Consider the following 19,248-nt stretch of genomic DNA (forward strand, 5'->3'; position numbering starts at 1 on the left):
AAGAGTCTCTGCGTGGTAATCCAGGGAATTCTCTTGAGTCTTACCCCAGGCCACAAAGGCAGTACCTATAAAAGTCTGCAATAGTCACATTACTGGGCTTGGAATGTCCCCTAATGCAGATACAGCTAAAGTGACAAAAGACTTAGATCACAATGCATAAGTTCCTGTGAATACTCGGAAAGACTTCTCAAGAAGGACGGGTATAAACAAGCCCAGACTGCAAAGACTACAATAAATACCTAACTCTTCAATGCCCAGACATCAATGAACATCCACAAGCATTGACCATCCAGAAAAACATGACCTCACCAAACATACTAAATAAGGCACCAGTGACCAATCCTAGAGTGACAAAGATATGCGACTTTTCAGACAGAAAATTCAAAATAGCTGTTTTGAGGAAGCTCAATGAAATTCAAGATAACACAGAGAAACATTCCAGAATCCTGTCAGATAAACTTAACAAAGAGATTGAAATAATTTTTTAAAAATCAAGCAGAAATTCCAGAGCTGACAAATACAATTGACATACTGAAGAATGCATCAGAGTCTCTCAACAGCAGAATTGATCAAGTGAAAGAAAGGATTAGTGAGCTTGAAGAAAGGCTATTTGAAAATATAGAGTGAGAGAAGACAAAAGAAAAAAGAATAAAAAAGAATGAAGCATGACTAGAGGATATAGAAAATAGCCTCAAAAGGGAAAAATCTAAGAGTTATTGAAACTAGAGGATATAGAAAATGTCCTCAAAATCTAAAAGTTATTGGTCTTAAAGAGGAGGTAAAGAGAGAGATTGGGGTAGAAAGTTTATTCAAACAGATAATAACAAATAAACTTTCCAAACCTAGAGAAAGATATTAATATTCAAATCCAAGAAGTTTATAGAACACCAAGCAGATTTAAGTGAAATAAGACTACCTCAAAGCACTTAATAATCAAAGTCCCAAAGATCAAAGATAAAGGAAAAAACCCTAAAAGCAGCAAGAGAAAAGAAATAAATAACATACAAAGGAGCTCCAATAATACAATAGAATACATACAATAGAATTCTCAGTGGAAACCTTACAGCCCAGGACAGAGTGGTATTTAAGGAGCTGAAGGAAACAAACTTTTATTCTAGAATAGTATACTGAGTGAAAATATCATTTAAACATAAAGAAGAAATAAAAACTAACCCAGACAAACAAAAGCTGATGGATTTCATCAACACCTGGCCTATCCCACAAGAATTGCTAAAGGCAGTTCTTCAATCTAAAAGAAAAGAATGTTAATGAGCAATGAGAAATCATCTGAATGTACAAAACTCACACATAATAGTAAGTACACAGAAAAACACAGAATATTATAACACTGTAATTGTAGTGTGTAAGCTACTCATATGTTGTAGAAAGACTAAAATTTGAACCTCTCAAAAATAATAACTACAGCAACTTTTCAGGACATAGACAGTACAATAAGGTATAAATAGTAACAAAAAGTTAAAAAGCAGGGGGAATGAAGTTAAAGTTTAGAGTTTTTATTAATTTTCTCTCTGCTTCTTCATTAGTTAGTTTGTTTCTGCGGTCAATGGTAAGTTGTCATCAGTTTAAAATAATGGGTTATAAGATGTTATTTTTAAGCCTTGTGGTAACCTTAAATCAAGAAACCTATAACAGATGCAAAAAAACTAAAAATAAAAAGCAAGAAATTAAAACCTACTGCCAGAGAAAATCACCTTCACAAAAAAGGAAGGAAGGATAGATGGAAGGAAGAAGGGAAGAAAGGAGGAAGGAAGGAGGGAAGGAAGGAAGGAAGGAAAGAAAGAAGGAAGGAAGGAAGGAAGGAAGAAAGGGAGGGAAGGAGGGAGGGAAGGCCACAAAACAACCAGAAAACAAATAACCAAATGGCTGTATTAAGTCCTTATCTATTACTAACAACATCGAATGTAAACAGGCTAAACTCTCCAATCAAAAGACATAGAGTGTGGCCTAGGCACAGTGGCTCATGCCTACAATCTCAGTACTTTGGGAGGCTGAGGTGGGAGAATTGCTTTGAGCCCAGGCGTTTAAGACCAGCCTGGGCAACATAGTGAGACCTCATCTCTACAAAAAATAAAATTAGCCAGGTGTGGTGGTGCACACTTGTAGTCCCAGCTACTCGGGAAACTGAGGTGGGAGGATTGCTTGAACCCAGCTGTTTGAGGTTACAGTGAGTTATAACTGTGCACCACTGCATGCCTGCCTGGGCAACAGAGGGAGTCCCAGTCTCTAAAAACAAACAAACAAATCACAGCAACAACAAAAACAGAGTGGCTAAACTGATTAAAAAATAAGACCCAATAATCTGTTGCCTACAAGAAACATACTACACCTATAAAGACACACACAGACTAAAAATAAAGGGATAGAAAAAGATGTTCCGTGAAAATGGAAGCCAAAAAGGAGTAGGAGTAGCTATACTTACACCAGACAAAATAAATTTCAAAACAAAAACTATAAAAAGGACAAAGAAGGTCATTATATGACAATAAAGGAGTCAGTTCAGTAAGAGGATATTGTAAACATATATGCACCCAACACTAAGGCACCCAGATATAATATAAAGCAAATACTATTAGAGCTAATGAGAGAGATAGACCCCAATATAATAATAGCTGGAGACTTTAGCACCCCCACTTTCAGCACTGGACAGATCTTCCAGACAGAATATCAACAAAGAAACATTGGGCTTAATCTGCATTATCGATCAAATAGATCTAATAGATTAGATACTTGTAAAACATTTCAGCCAATGGCTGCAGAATATACATTATTTTCCTCAGCACATGGATCATTCTCAAGGATAGGCCATATGTTAGGCTACAAAACAAGACTTAATTTTTTTAATGGAAATCATATCAAGTATCTTCTCTAACCACAAATAAATAAAACTAGAAACTAATAACAAGAGGAAATTTGGAAACTAAATAAACACACGGAAATTAAACGATATGCTCCTGAATGACCAGTGGATCAATGAAGAAATTAAGAAGGAAATTTTAAAATGTCTTAAACAAAAATGAAAACACAACACGTCAAAACATGGGATTCAGCGAAAGCAGCACTAAGAGGAAAGTTTATAGCCAAAATTACCTAAATCAAAAATGTAGAAAAATTTCAAATAACCCAGCATTGCATCTTAAAGAACTAGAAAAGCAAGAGCAAAGCAAACTCAAAATTAGTAGATGAAAATAAATAATAAATATCAAGCAGAAATAAATGAAACTGAAACAAAAAACAGAACAGAACAACAAAATGAAAAATTGATTTTTTTGAAAAGATAAAATTGACAAATCTTTAGGCTAAGAAAAAAAGAAAATTCAAAATCAGAGATGAAAAAGGAGACATTACAACTGACACTGCAAAAATTCACAGGATCATTAGAGACTACTATGAGCAACTATCTGCCAGCAAATTGAAAATCTAGAAGAAATGGATAAATTCTTAGACACATACAACCTACAAATACTGAACTGTGAAAAAATCCAAAACCTGAAAAGACCAATAACAAGTAATGAGATCACAGCCATAATAAAAAGTCTCCTGGCAAAGAAAAGCTTAAACGTGATGGCTTCATTGCTGAATTCTACTAAATATTTAAAGAAGAATGAAAACCAATTCTCAAACTCAAAAAATAAGTGGAGGAAGGAATACTTCCAAACTCATTCTATAAAGCCAGTATTACCCTGATACCAAAACCAGACTAAGATACATTTAAAAAAACTACAGGCCAATATCCCTCATGAATATTGATGTAAAAATCTTCAACAAAATACTGGCAAACCAAAATTAACAACATATTAAAAAGATCATTCACCATGACCAAGTGAGATTCATCCCTTGGATGCAAAGACAGTTCAACATACACAAATCAATCAATGTGATACATCATATCAACAGAATAAAGAATAAAAATCATATGATCATTTCAATTGATGCTGAAAAGGCATTTAATAAAATTCAACATTTCTTCATGATAAAAACCATCAAAAAACTGGGTCTAGAATGAACATACCTCAACACAATAAAAGCAATGTAGGCAGACCCACAGCTAGTATCATATTGAATGGAGAAAAATGGAAATCTTTTCCTCTAAGATCTGGAACACAGCAAGGATGCCCACTGTCAGCATTCTTATTCAACATAATACTGGAAGTCTTAGAGCAATTAGGCAAAGATTTCTTGAGTAATATTCCACAAGCACAGGCAACCAAAGCAAAAATGGACAAATGGGATTGCATCAAATAGAAAAGCCTCTGTGCAGTAAAGGATACAATCAACAAAGTGAAGAGACAACCCACAGAATGGGAGAAAATATTTGCAAACTATCCATCTGACAAAGGATTAATAACCAGAATAAGGAGTTCAAACAACTCTATAGGAAAAAATATGAGACAATTTAAAAATGGGCAAAAAATCTGAATAGACATTTCTCAAAAGAAGACATACAAATGGCAAATGGGTATATGAAAAGGTGCTCAACATCATTGATCATCAGAGAATGCAAATCAAAACTACAATGAGATATTATCTCACTGCAGTAAAAATGGCTTTTATGCAAAAGATAGGCAATAACAAATGCTGGCAAGGATGTGGAGAAAAGGAAACCCTCACACATTGTTGGTGAGAATGTAAATTAGTACAGCCAGTATGGAAAACAGTTTGGAGGTTCCTCAAAAACCTAAAACAAAAGTACCATATGATCCAGCAATTTTACTGCTAGGTATACATCCCAAAGAAAGGAAATCAGCATATCAAAGAAATATCTGCACTCCTATGTTTATTGCAGCACTATTCACAATAGCCAAGATTTAGAAGCAACCTAAGTGTCCATCAATGGACAAATGGATAATGAAAAAGTAGTACATATACACAGTGGAGTATTATTCAGCCATAAAAAAGAATCAGATACTTTCATTTGCAACATGGATGGAATTGGAGGACATTATGTTTAGTGAAATAAGCCAGGTACAGAGAGTCAAATTTCATATATTCTCACTCATGTATGGAAGCCAAAAATTAAAACAAGTGAATTCATGGAGATAGAAAGTATTAATAGAATGATGGTTACCAGAGGCTGGAAAGGGTAGTGGGGGTGGGAAAAAGTGGGGGTGGTTAGTGGGTACAAAAATATAGTTAGATAGAATGAATAAGATCTACATGGGAGGCCGAGGCAGGCAGATCACTTGGGGTCAGAAGTTCAAAACCAGCCTGGCAAACATGGTGAAACTCTGTCTCTACTAAAAATAGAAAAATTAGCTGGGCATCATGGCACATGCCTGTAATCCCAACTACTCGGGAGACTGAGGCAGGAGGATCTCTTGAACCTGGGAAGCAGAGGTTGCAGTGAGCCGACATCCTGCCACTGCATTCCAGCCTGGGCAACAGAGAAAGATTGTCTCAAAAAAAAAAAAAAAAAATAAGATCTGGTATTTGATAGCACAACAGGGTGGCTACAGACAACAGTAATTTATTGTACATTTATAAATAACTAAGAGTATAATTCAATTATTTTTAACACAAAGAAAAGATGAACGCTTGAAGTGATGGATACCCCATTTATCCTGATGTGATTATTATCCTGTGATTATTGTATGCCTCTATCAAAATATGTCATGTAGCCCCTAAATGTATATACCTATATACCCATAAAAATTAAAAACAAATAAAAAATAAAACAAAACATTAACAGTTTCAATCAGCCATGTAAGATAATATACAATCTTTCCATTTTCTCTATAGAAAATAATGTTACAGAACTTTTATATGAAAAAAGAGATAAAAGAATTTACAATTAAAAATATAGAGAAAAAAATTATAGAAGTGTGGTGGGCAGTTAATTAATCAAACTATCACTTTTTTTCTGGATTTTATAATGCATGTGGTTTCTGTTAGAACATTTTAATTTTTCATTTGTTGCAATCTTTTTTTTTTTTACTCTAAATAAATATTAACACTGGTGACTTATTCTGTGTAAATTCCTTAAAGGGAGTCCTCCAGAAGTTTTGGGCCCCTAAACCTGGGTCCACTCCTGCTGAGTGCACCACATACCTCCCCCTCTGGAGGGTCCTTTCCAAAGGTGTTGCCACAAACCAGGCTGTGGGCCTGCATTCACAGATCTTTCTTCTTCTTCTCTGTCTCAGGGGAAGTCTCTCTCTCTACTACTTTTCTAGGGATTCTGTGCTCCCCTCTGCCCATCTTAGACTGAGCTCTTTGTTGAGGTCAAGGGTTTCACAAAAATCAAGACATGTTTTCAGCTGTAAGCATTTTCTATTATTTCCTCTACAAGAATCCCCAAGGCAAGGAAATATTATGGACCTGAATACCAGTTTAGGACTTGAGGAGAGAAGGTTGTGGAAATCTACAAATTGATTTCTCAGTAAATGATCCTGCTGCATGAGCTAATATGATTGCTCTAATTGTTTTAACAGTCCTATTAATGTCTGTCTTCAATAAGTAGGTGATATTTATATAAAAATTAAATAATATAAAGCATATCTTGAGTCCGTTGAGGGGAAAGAATGTTCCTCTAGAGTTGCAGTGACCCCAGCAGTTGCACATAAGAGACATTCTAGTTTTTGCTATACAGTCTGAGGAAGCAACCAGAACTTCAGCAAGTTCTGGGGCTTCTCCCACATCACTGCCATATGCTCCCAGATGGGAACATAAATAAGCAATGAAAAGGGAGTGTTGAAATGAGAGATCTGGTAATAGGTCATTTGAAAAGACAGAGCAAAGACTTGTAGCCATTTTCTAGCAATTTCACAACTACTACTGAAATCAGCATAACATTTGCAACCTGGCCTATGTTAGAAAAAAAAGGCATGTAATATACCATCAACGAAATTGTGGTTCGAATTCTCTCTGAATGTGCGTTTATTTCTCTTTTATCCCAGCTGCATCTATACCTACCTTGCTGTGAAACAGCATAATTAACCGGTAGGTTTCAGGGAGAAGTGATAATTTTCAGCTTATTCTAGGTCATTTTCAGTCAACATTTTAGCTTGAAAATGCTTTTCCCTTCTCCCTTTGGCAGCAGCTTTCAGAAGTGGATTTTGCTGAAGCCTTCTATTTTCATCACTCTGATTGCTTTATTTATGCAGCAAATCACTGATTTGGTGTTTAGGAAATTGACATGCTTGGGCAGCAAAGCTTTTTAGTTAATGGATCGAGGAGTTCTAAACTTGTTTATAAAATACATGTATTTTTTAAAAGGCCCATAAAGTTCCAACTCATCATTCATTATATTCAGGGTAGTGATTAACAGTAAGTTCTTTTACCATTTACTTCAACTCTTCCTGTCAAATCAACACTGAAGAACATATTTATCTAAACTTAAGAATATCTTGGTACTTGTCTTAATAACTAGGTTGGATAAATCAGTCTTTTCTTTAAACAACACTCTTAGTACTTTCTTCCCTGAATATCTAATCTCGTTGAATAGAATCCTTCAGGAAAGTAGAAAGATAGCCTGTAAAGATAGCCTCGCTATGACACTTCCCATCTGGAAAATGACTAGGAACACCTCTATTGAAATGACAGCAGTGAACGATAGAGAGTAATAGATGCATAGGCCATAGATTTTGGAATTAAGTAGAAATCAAGGTTATGTGCTAGTCTTGGCTCTGCCATGACTTGGTTATGTCACTGTCTGGACCTTTCATGGCTTGTTTCTCCGTCAATGAATTAAGAAAGTTGGATTAGACTATTATAATTTTTTGTTGTTGTTATTGTTTTAAGCAAGAGTTTTTCAAATGAAAATTTACTTGAAATTTAGATATATAATGAAATATATTGGTTTTCTATTGCTGTATAACAAATCTCCCCAAAATTTAGTACCTTAAAGCAAAGGTAGTAATTTATTAATCTCTCACAGCTCCATGGGTTGGGAAATGGAGATTGACTTGGCTGTGTTACCAAACTAAACTTGGCTCTACTTGCCCTGTGTGCAGAAAAAGCCAAACACTAACATTAAGATTTGCAGCAAGAGAAATTATTGCATTTATTGTAGGGTGCCAAGCAAGGAGAATCAGGCAGCTAATGCTTAAGACCTGAACTCTCTGATGGCTTACAAGCAAGGGTTTTGAAAGGCAGGGGTATATTTTAAGAAAGCAGAAGTTACAGGTAAAATCATAGGTGAATACATGGAAGTTATATACTGGTTTGGCCCAAAAAGGTAGGATATCTTGAAGTGGGAGCTTACAAGTCATAGGTGAATTCAGAGATTCTTTGATTTTGCAATTGGTCGAGGAAGCAAGGCTTTTGCTAAAAACTTGGGGTCAGCAGAAAGAAATGTTAAGGTGTGGTCTGTGGGCATGACCTTTTCCAGGACCCTCAGGAAGAAATTTAGAACAAAGAGCAATGGTCAGAATGTAGTTCTCAATTCCTTCTTAACTGAGGTCTACTTGATGGTGGTCAACATTTTCCATTTGTTGGGGAAAAAAATAACTCAAGAACATATGTCAAGATGTCATCTTTTGCTTTTATAGGGAGCCAATATCTTATGAGTCTAATTTACTTGGGTCTCACTAGTTGATAGCTGTTAATGTCCCCCTTGTTTTTCTCCCTCCAGGTGGCTTCTCTTCAGTGATTTCCATTAACTTGCAGAACTTAACCTTATAAGTATTGATATTAGAGGCATTTATTTTTACTGTGGTTAGAGGAGAGAAAATGTTAGGTCTTTGCAGGACCCACTCATGTGCATGACTCCCTGCAGCCCTCAGCAACCCTTTCTGAGGTTCTCCCTTCTTCAGGATCTCAAAGGCACTGGAGAACTGTGAGAGCTGGAGCCTAAGGCAAGACCAAGGAAGAGCCAGCCCCAGTCTTAGAAAACCCTCCTCCCTGTCCCCTACATGCTTCTAGGTAACCCGGGGTGGGACAGCATCTCTCTCTCCCCCTGCCCCCAATAGTATCCTTTAAAGGGCTTGGTGGGAACATCCAAGGCCCTGAATCTGCCAGTGCAGGTGCAGTCGACACCAGGCGGAAGCCACCCAGCTGGCTTTTAATCTGTCCAACCTAGCACCACTGGACTGTCTCAAGTCCTCCAGAATCCTGGCCCCCCTATATTTGGGGGGATTCTTGAAGGCACATGTTTTTTGTAGTTATTGCTTGCTCTGACTTCCTGCTTCTGTTGATTGCTGTCCCTTGCAGCCACCTCCTTCTTTCTGCCTTGCATCCACCCAAACATTGGATCCAACTTTCTTTCCTTGCCTTCTCCAAATAAACCTCACACTCCTGTGGAGCCTTTGCTACTGGGTCTGTGGGGGCAATCATAGTTCTGGGGTTGGGAGGCCCTGTGGGTAAACACAGCAGGTCAGTTAATATCAGATATCAGGGATCCCTGTTTTCAGAAGTTCCTCCGCCAATCCTCCCACCTGTACCTTGCTACTCACTGTCTCTTCCTGGCTCCTACTTTCCTGCCTTCTTGCTTGGTCTCCACTCAGCTTCTCTCTGGTTTCAACCCCTTTATTTCCTCATGCTGTGGGGAGCTCTCACAGAGCTCAACATTCTTCCATCTTTGCAGGAGGAGCAATTTTATTCTTCAGTCATGTTCCTAGTTTGATCCAGGGCATGTGTTGAGGTTATCTTTCTACACACACACAAAAAATTTTTAAATACAAATATAAATGCATATAAGTAAATATTTTTATATCTATTCTCCCTGAGATTTTCCAATGCCTAATATTAAACTAACAATCTTTATTTTAGCTTCCACTACCCATATAAGGGTTTCATGGTGGGGAACGAGCCACAGGACAGAAGGCTGTGCAGCAAAATAGTTATGCCTTTAGCTCCTGGACACAGAGAGACCCAGATATGAATCTTGGCTCTAATACTTACTTGCTATGTGATCTTGGGCAAGTTATTCAACTTCTCTGAGCTTCAACTTCCTCACCTGTAAAATGGAGGTAACAACTATCACCTTATAGGGTTCCCATGAGCATTAAATGAGAAAATACATATAAATCTCAGTGTTTGCTGCTTAATAAGCATTTGATATATAGCTCTTTTATGTAGGTCACTGTATGAAGCAGAGAAGACAATAAGGTTTTGCCAAAAGAATAGTTGTAATAATGTTATTAGCATACACTATTATATATGCCAGGCACTTTACGTGTATTAGTTCATTTTATTTTATCTTTTAACTTTTTAAACTTTAATTTTTTTGTAACAGACACCCAGGCTGGAGTGCAGTGGCATGATCATAGTTCACTGCAGCCTCTAATTCCTGAGCTCAAGTGATCCTCCTGCCTCAGCCTCCCGAATAGGTAGGACTACAAGTGTGCACTACCATGTCTGGCTAATTTTTAGAGATAGGGTCTTGCTATGTTGCCCAGGCTGGCCTTGAATTCCTGGCCTCAAGTAATTCTCCCACTTCAGCCTCCCAAAGCACTGGGATTACAGGGATGAACCACTGTGCCTGGAACATTAACTTTTTTTTTTTCTTTTTTTTTTTTTTGAGACATAGTCTCACTTTGTCACCCAGGCTGGAGTGCAATGGAGTGATCTCAGCTCACTGCAACCTTTGCCTCCCAGGTTCAAGCAATTCTCCTGCCTCAGCCTCCCAAGTAGCTGGGACTACAGGCACATGCCACCACATCCGGCTAATTTTTGTATTTTTAGTAGAGATGGAGTTTTGCCATGTTGGCCAAGCTGGTCTCAAACTCCTGACCTCAAGTGATTCACCCACCTTGGCCTCCCAAAGTGCTGGGATTACAGGTGTGAGCCACCATGCCTAGCCTTAACTCATTTTAATTCACATAATAATTCTCTAAAGGAGAGAATATTATTTGTTTCTCAAAGATGTGAAAACTCAAATCATTACTTCAAGGTTACATGGCTAGGAAGCACAGAATTTAAACCAGGCTTGCCCATGTCCTTGCTCTCTACACTATTTTTTCTCCCTTTTTATTTCCACACTGACCATTAGAACCAGATATACCCTAGCAAGTATAAATCACAGAGTGTATATCTGATTAGATCTCCTGAAGCAGAGGCTGAGATGGAGTTTGGGGCACAGGATGTTTTTTAGAGATCAATACCTGTAGAAGAGGCAGGGAGCAAGAAGAATGAGGTGGCGGAAGAAGGTGAACCCTGATACAGGACTGACAAACCTTTGACCAACCCCACAGGGCACTCCAGAACACAGGTACCTCATCAAAATGGTTTTAGGAAGCGAAGTAGTTTTTGGTGCAGCAAAATTGAACCCATGGTAAGTATTCACGGGAGGTCAGTTATTAGGAATGTATCAGTTAGCAACTGTATTCAGCTCATATTGGAGACAACAATTTCTCTCAAAACAAATTAGGGATTGGACTTTTCTTTCACATACAAGAAACCTGGAGATCAGCAGTACGAACTTTCTATACTATCCTCCATGATATCAGTAGATCTACTTAAACTCTTTTTTTTTTTTTTTTTTTTTTTTGAGCAGCAGCAAGATTTATTGTGAAGAGCAAAAGAACAAAGCTTGCGCAGTGTGGAAGGGGACCCAAGTGGGTTGCCCTCTTAAACTGTTTCTTAGCTCTGATAAAGACTCCCTCCTTGACCAAACTTTAGCTGAGCTCCACTGAGCTCTCTTCTCAACTAGGCCTAAGCAAATTAATGCAGGAACTGAAAAGCAAATACTAGATGTTCTCATTTATAAGTGAGAGCTAAATATTGGGTACACTTATAAGTGAGAGCTAAACATTGCAATGGGAACACTGGAATTGCGTGAACTGAGTGATCATTTCAGAAAATAAAAGGGTTTTCTGCAAAGGTTTCAGCCCCCGGTGTTTCCAGCCACTTCTAAACAAACAGCAGTAGTGTCAACTTACCTGGCCTTCCTCTGCCGCCAGCCCCAGGCTGTCATGTTTGCCTAACTGAATACTGGAAGTTCTGTTTTCTCCATCACACCTTCAGTTCCATCTCAAACTTCTCTTCCCTTCCCCAGATTTTAACACTGCTCAGCATTACCACCAGGAAAATATCCTGCATCATCTGTCCTACAAGCCCCACAATATGTGTGAGCAGTCTGATACTGCCCAAGTTCATGAACCTAAAGTGGTGTGATTTTTCTCCAGCAATGTTCAGCTGCTGAGGCCAGGCCTGGAGAAGATGAAAAGCTAGGCTTTGCTTTCAGTAAGATCAGTGCATATGAGATAAGGCAGATGAGCTAGAACAGAAAATAGTGGTCAGAGAAAGGAGTGTATGAAATTAAGAATTTGGAGTTTTATTCAACAATTCTATCGTGAGTGGCCACTATATGCCAGGAGAATTCTATGATTAAGTTACTTTGTAAATCTTGTCTAGAAGGAGGACAGAATAGACCAAGGCTAAAGTTGGAAGTGTCAAAGAAGCAGAAGTCACTCACATTAGCTAGAATGTGGGATGTTTGGTCATTTTTGTGATTTGGACAATGTTCATGCTTCGTGTTCAGACATGATTACAGTGTGGTCTTATTTTGTTTTGATCCATCAGGGTCACTGAGTGGCCTTCTCTGATGTTGTTTTTCTGTGAAAGAGTTGTGTTCGACAGGAGAACACCAAGGCCCAGCTGACAGTACCAGGCCAGCTTCCAGGTGTCAAGGACTGCTTTTCGCTTTTGTCACCCCTTAGAACTAACCACACATTAAGAGAAAGAAAATTCCAGTTTTAAATAAACTGGCTTTACTAGTCTCCCATTCAGGAGAAACACAAAAGACAGGGTTAACATGTTCCTCAAGCTCCCAACAGTAGAATGCTTTTGAAGACAAATTAAAATTTGAATGCAAAAATAATAAAATTTGCATTCAAAGTATTTGAATGCAAGAGCAATGAAAACATTTGAATTTTACTTATTATAGGTACAGTCTAGAGACACATAGTCTCAGAGTCTGACCTACTTTAAAACTGATAATCTTTGGGGGATTAGCTCGTGGACGCTAAATAATTTACTTTTAAATTCCATTATAGTTGCTGTGGTTTTAAAATAACAACATACTTTGTATTTTCATGACCTGTATATTGGTTTTCCTTCCTCCCCCAACACCATTCCTGCTATTTTAGCAAACAAATGCATCTAGAAACAACGTATGATTCCCCAAATCATACTATTCAGGGGAAAAATAAAATAAAATGTTAATGCTAGAAGGAAGATATCAGGATCCCAACCATCGTCAAAGTCACCAAGCTACAGTGGAAGCATAAAAAGCTGATCCTAGGTCTCCAGACTCCTTGCTTTAGTTGGACAGCCTGATACTTGGGTGGGCAGAGACATTTTCTGTCTGGTTTCTGTTGTATTTCCACTGCCTAGGATGTTGCTGGATAAATTATATGTGTTCAATAAATGAATACATAAAAATTTTTGATAAAGCACTTTTCTTTTTCTTTTTTTCTTCTTTTTTGAGACGGAGTTTTGCTCTTGTTGCCCAGGCTGCAGAGCAATAGTGTGATCTTGGCTCACTGCAACCTCCACCTCCTGGGTTCAAGCGATTCTCCTGCCTCAGCCTTCCTGAGTAGCTGGGATTACAGGCACCTGCCACCATGCCTGGCTAATTTTTGTATTGTTAGTAGAGACGGGTTTTCTCCATGTTGGTCAGCCTGGTCTTGAAATCCCAACCTCAGGTGATCCGCCCTCCTCAGCCTCCCGAAGGGCTAGGATTACAGGCGGGAGCCACTGCCCCCAGCAAACAAAGCACTTTTCTAGAAAGTCAGTGAATTTGGAGCTGTAAGGTACTTTAGACCCTGTTATTCAAAATATGCTCTGTTGGCCAGCAGCATCAGCATCACCTGCTAAACTGTTAGAAAAGTGGAATCTCAGGCTCCACCAAAAATTACTGAATCAGAATCTGCATTTTATTTAACAAATTCTCAAGTGATAAATAGGGATGTGAAAGTTTGAGAAGTACTGCTATAGACATCATCTATGTTTCTCAATCTTGGCTGCATATCACTGTAAGGAGCTTTTAAAATATATGAATACTTAGGCCCTATCTCCAAAGAACTTGATGTTCAGCCAGGATTGAGGACCACTGTTTGCAGCCCAATATCCTGTGTAACTGAGTTACTTAACCTTTCTGTGCCTGTTTTCTTATGTGTTAAATGGAGCTACCAATATCCTCTAGCCAAAGTGTAAGGAATACACTGTAATTAAACAGTCCCTTCAGTGGCTTGCTGCAGTAAGGAAAATGCCACATCAAAAGAGGCCATGAGGCATTTCTGAAACAATATGTTAGGGTAAGGCTGTTTACAGGAATATGAACTTGTGTTAGGTGATGTGGGAGAGAATTCAAAGTATTGTTTTGCTCTGAATTGAGTGCTGTCTAGAAGTGGGAGCAATTCTATTACGCCTTAATAATTTTTATATAGGAGATGAGAGGAATAAAGCAAGTTAAAGGCTGTAATTTGTGAACAAGTAATCACTCATATTAGCTAAAAGGGGGATATTTGGTCATTTTTAATGGGTTGGATTGTTCTTGTTTTTTCTGTGTTTGGACACAACTTTAGAGAGACCTTTTTTTTTTTCTTGCTCCATTATGGTCAGAGTAGCCTAGTCTGCTGTTGGTGTACATGAAATTGTTTGTGTCCAACATGTAATAACTATAAAAGTTGTTGATAAAAGATTTTACTTTTTTTTTTTCTTTTTTTTTAAGGGACAGGGTCTCACTCTGTTGCTCAGGCTGGAGTATGGTGACATGATCATAGCTCATTGTAACCTTGAACTCTTGGGCTCAAGTGATCCTCCCACCTCAGCCTCCCAAGTAGCTAGGACTACAGGTACATGCCACCATGCCCAGCTAATTTTTTTTTTTTTTTTTTTTTGGTAGAGATGGGGGTCTTGCTATGTTGCGCATGCTGGTCTCAAGCTCCTGGACTCAAGTTATCCTTCCACCTTGGCCTCCAAAAGTACTGGAATTACAGGCATGAGCCATTGCACCCAGCCCCTTTTTTTTTTTTTTGTATTATTATTTAGTGTTCCTCTTTATCTCTGCTAACAGTTTTTGCTTACATTGTCTGATGTCAATCTTGCTACAACCAGCTTTCTTTTTGTTAATATTTTCTTGATACACATAGTTTTCCTTTCAAAGTATTTTAAACCCTTCTTTGTGGTTTTAGGAGATCTCTCATTAATGACATCTAGCTGGTATTTCTTTAATCTCACAATTTCGATCTTTAATAGGTAAATTTAATCCGTTTACATTTATTATAGTTTGTATGACTTTCTCAGTACTATCTTCTTTCTTAATTCTCCTTTTAGTCATCTAAAGTTTGTATTAAATATTTTTTTCATTTCTAGCATTTTAAATTCTTCATGGAAATCCATTCTTGTTTCCTATCTGCCTATTTTTATTTTGTAATTTCTTGCTATGTTGAATAAAATTTAGTTTTATTTACCTCCTTGAGCATCTGTTTTAGTTCACTCCTACTGCTATAAAAATATCTAAGATTGGGTAATTTATAAAAAACAGAAATCTATTTTTATTCACAGTTCTGGAGGCTGAACAGTTAAAAATCAAGGGGTTGGCAGATTTGGTGTCTGGTGAGGGCTGCTCTCTGCTTCCAAGATATCACTTCCTTATGTGTCTTCACATGGAAAAAGGGGGCAAATAGCTCCCTTGAACCTCAAACCAATCAGGGTGCTGATCTTGTTCATGAGGGCTTTGTCCTCATCACTTAGTCACCTCCTAAAGGTCCCACCTCTTAATATTATCACTTTGGCAGTTAAGTTTCAACATATTGATTTTAGGAAGACATATTCAGACCATAGCAGTATCCTAAACATATTAAGACTTTTGTTGAACTCTTGCATAAATTAATTTTATATGGAAGACATTTGTTCTGTTGATCACATTGGCTTTTTTTTTTTTTTTTTTTTTGAGACAGTTTCACTCTGTCACCCAGGCTGGAGTGCAATGGCACGATCTTGACTCACTGCAACCTCTGCCTCCTGGGTTCAAGCTATTCTCCTGCTTCAGCCTCCTGAGTAGGTGGGATTACAAGTGCCCTCCACCATGCCCAGCTAATGTTTTTATTTTTAGTAGAGACAGGGTTTCACCGTTTTGGCCAGGCTGGTCTTGAGCTCCTGACCTCAAGTGATCTGCCCGCCTCGGCCTCCCAAAGTGCTGGGATTATAGGCATGAGCCACCGCTCCTGACCCATATTGGCTCTTTCTTTGCATTGATTTTTTATGTTTTAGAATTTGGATTTTGAATGGGAGACATTTTATTTCCTCTTAACAATGTATTTTCTGGGCCAGGTGTGGTGGGTCATGCCTGTAATCCCAGCACTTTGGGAGGCGGAGGCGGGTGGATCACGAGGTCAGGATATCGAGACCATCGTGGCTAAAATGGTGAAACCTTGTCTCTACTAAAAATACCACAAATGAGCGAGGCATGGTGGCACGCACCTGTAGTCCCAGCTCTCAGGAGGCCGAGGCAGGAGATTCGCTTGAACCCAGGAGGTGGAAGTTGTAGTGAGCCAAGATCGTGCCACTGCACTCCAGCTTGGGTGATAGAGCGAGACTCCATCTCAAAAAAAAAAAAAAAAGGCAGTATTTTCTATTTGTCTTTATATTTCAATGCTCGTCTGTCCTTATTTGATGTTTGCATAGTTGCTTCTATCTGGCTTCTGAGCCTGCAGTACAAAATGGCCTCAAGGGATCCTGACCTTTAGTGATAACTGAAGACTTTGCAATTCCTGTTACTGAGCCAATGAAAACTTAGTTTATCCCTTAGGTGTCATAAAATTTCAAAGGTGATCTCCCACATCCTCAGGCAAGCAAATGCCATAGGCAGCAGTACAGTTTTTCTTTCTTGTCTTCATTTGATGTAGATGTTGGAGTGGTGAAATTCCTTCTGAACCTCTGGCTTCATGCAACAAGTTTGGCTTTGGTCTCTCCTCTTGGGTGAAGCATTTTGGTCCCCTTAAATTCCACTGCTACCATTTTTCTTCTTACCTATGTCCTAGGAGTCTTGTGCTTCAGTTTATTCTCTGCTTTATGTTTTTTTTTTCCTTTTATGGTTTATCTTGTTGTGAAACATGGCTATGTCTGTTTTTATACTTAATCTATCACTGCTATGTTTTGAAGCAAAGGAGGTGCAAAAAAAACATGATCTCATTTCACTTTGTTCAGAAGTCTCAACTTGCCATTCTTAATATTACTCTGTTACATAATCCTATAAGTATATAAGCTCCTGGAAGGCAGGGGCTATGAGCTCCACATCATGGTCTCCCCAGAGTTAGTACAATGTCCAGGACATGGGAGAGGTCCTCCATAAATGCTGATTCGAGTTTGTTGACTTGGTAGGTGCCAGCCTTATCTCGAAGCCTCATGTTTTGAGAATCTATCACTACAGTCCTTTTTAAAAGCCTCTTCTCAGAGAGAGATGTTCATTTATTTCTTTATCTTATAGGTGTTAATTTTTTAGTTTTATATTTGTGCATTAAAAAGATCAAACTAATCTCAAACAAAGGCCTCACAAACCTAAAAGCTTACATAAATGGTCAAAGAAGATAAATTTGGAAGAAGTATGCTGTATATTTCCCTTTCCCTCCAACTTCTAAATTTCCTTTCCAATCCTAGCTCAAGTCTCCTGGATATCTTTCCTAAGCAACTCTTCTGACAATCCTTCTCTGACTTAGAATCCCTTCAGCAATGGTGGGTAAAGGTATATTATTATTATTCTATTGTGCATGGTTCTATGGTGCTTTAAAATAGTTGCTTCACCTATAAAGTTTTGAGGCAAATTTTGAAGTTTTTCTTCGGCACCATTCTATTACTCACTTTTGAGCCCATCTGACAGCCCTTCATTATATCCCTTACTTTCCATTTCCACCCTTCCATACACGACTTGCTCTTAACAGACAATTAATAAAAAATATTTTAAATTCATTTTGAACTGAGATATAGCATATATAAGTGCATGAGTTTTAAGTGAACACAATAAAATTTTACATATAAACATATACATTCACGTAGTCATTACCCAGATAGAGATACAGAGCATTTCCAACATTACAGATGGCTCCTGTAAGCTCCTTCCCAGTCAATATCCTCTCCTCTGTGGAAGTAACTTGCCAATTTCAATTCTGATCTCTAGTACTACATATTAGTTTTGCCTGTTCTTGAACTTCATATAAAATATTAGTTTTGCCTATTCTTGAACTTCATATAAATGGAACCATAACTGTATGTATTTCTAAACTTTAGAAATAATTTAAAACTTACACACAAGTTGCAATAATAGTACAGTGCATTCATATGCCCTTTGCTCAGATTTATGTATTGGTAATATTTTGCCCTTATTTGCTTTATTATTTACTTTACTACCTACCTATATATCTCTATCATCTACCTAAATATTTTTTTCTGAGCCTCTTCTTGAACATTTGGGAATAACTAAGTTGTATATCCCATATCTATTTACCTCTATATACCTTCAGTGTGCATTTTCTAAAAATAAGAGTTTCTCTTATATAACCATAGTAGGGTTATCAAGTAAACATTGATAACATTTTTATCTAAAGTACATATTCTGGATTTACCAATTGATCCAATACAGGATTCGGTCTAGCATCAGGTATTACATTTAGTTGTCATGGCTCCCTAATCTCTTTTAATGTGGTATATATAGTCTTCTGTTTGGTCTTTTATGACATTTAACATTTTTGAAGAAATTCTCTTTTTCTTTTCGTGGGATTTGCCTGATATTTCTTAATGATTACATCTGGGTTATGCATTCCCAGCTGGGATATTACGTAAGAAGTGATGTTATGTCTTTGGTGTCTCATATCTGGTGACAAATGATGTTCATTTGTCCCTCATTTGACATATTAATTTTGTTCACTTAGTAATCATTGTATAGTTAGAATTTTCCTCTTTTTACTAATAAGCAAGCTGTGGGGAGACACTTTAAGACCATACACATATCCTGCTCCCCAACAAAATCTATCCCTCCCTAATCCTAGATTTAGTATCCATTGATGATTCTTATGTGAACCAATCTTTGTCATGATGGTTGCAAAATAATGAAGTTAATAATAAAGTTGGATTTTCCAACTCTAACACCCCTACTATATTTATTAGTTGGTACTCAACATTCTACTGTAATCGACAGTCCTCCCTTTTATCTTGTTTATTTATTATTATGGGTATGAACTCCGGATTCCTGTTTTCCAAGTTTAAAAATAGTAAGCTGACCTTTAAAAGTATTTTTCTGTACTTGTTCTATTTTTTAAATCTACTTATTGTTGTGCTAGTACCACATGCACT

The 19,248-nt window shown here is 37.7% G+C and overlaps 1 long non-coding RNA gene across 1 annotated transcript; it reads right to left on the reverse strand.

Annotated features, from left to right (window-relative positions):
• Nucleotides 1–7,992: 7,992 nt before the first annotated feature.
• LOC129532678 (uncharacterized) lies at nucleotides 7,993–9,930 on the reverse strand. The gene is made up of 2 exons (XR_008678518.2): nucleotides 9,856–9,930; nucleotides 7,993–9,604 (listed from the first exon to the last, which is right to left on the reverse strand). It is a non-coding gene; the product is annotated as an uncharacterized lncRNA (long non-coding RNA).
• Between the last annotated feature and the right edge of the window lie 9,318 nt (nucleotides 9,931–19,248).

This window comes from Gorilla gorilla, chromosome 2, assembly GCF_029281585.2.
Source record: "Gorilla gorilla gorilla isolate KB3781 chromosome 2, NHGRI_mGorGor1-v2.1_pri, whole genome shotgun sequence".
NCBI classification, from domain to species: domain Eukaryota; kingdom Metazoa; phylum Chordata; class Mammalia; order Primates; family Hominidae; genus Gorilla; species Gorilla gorilla.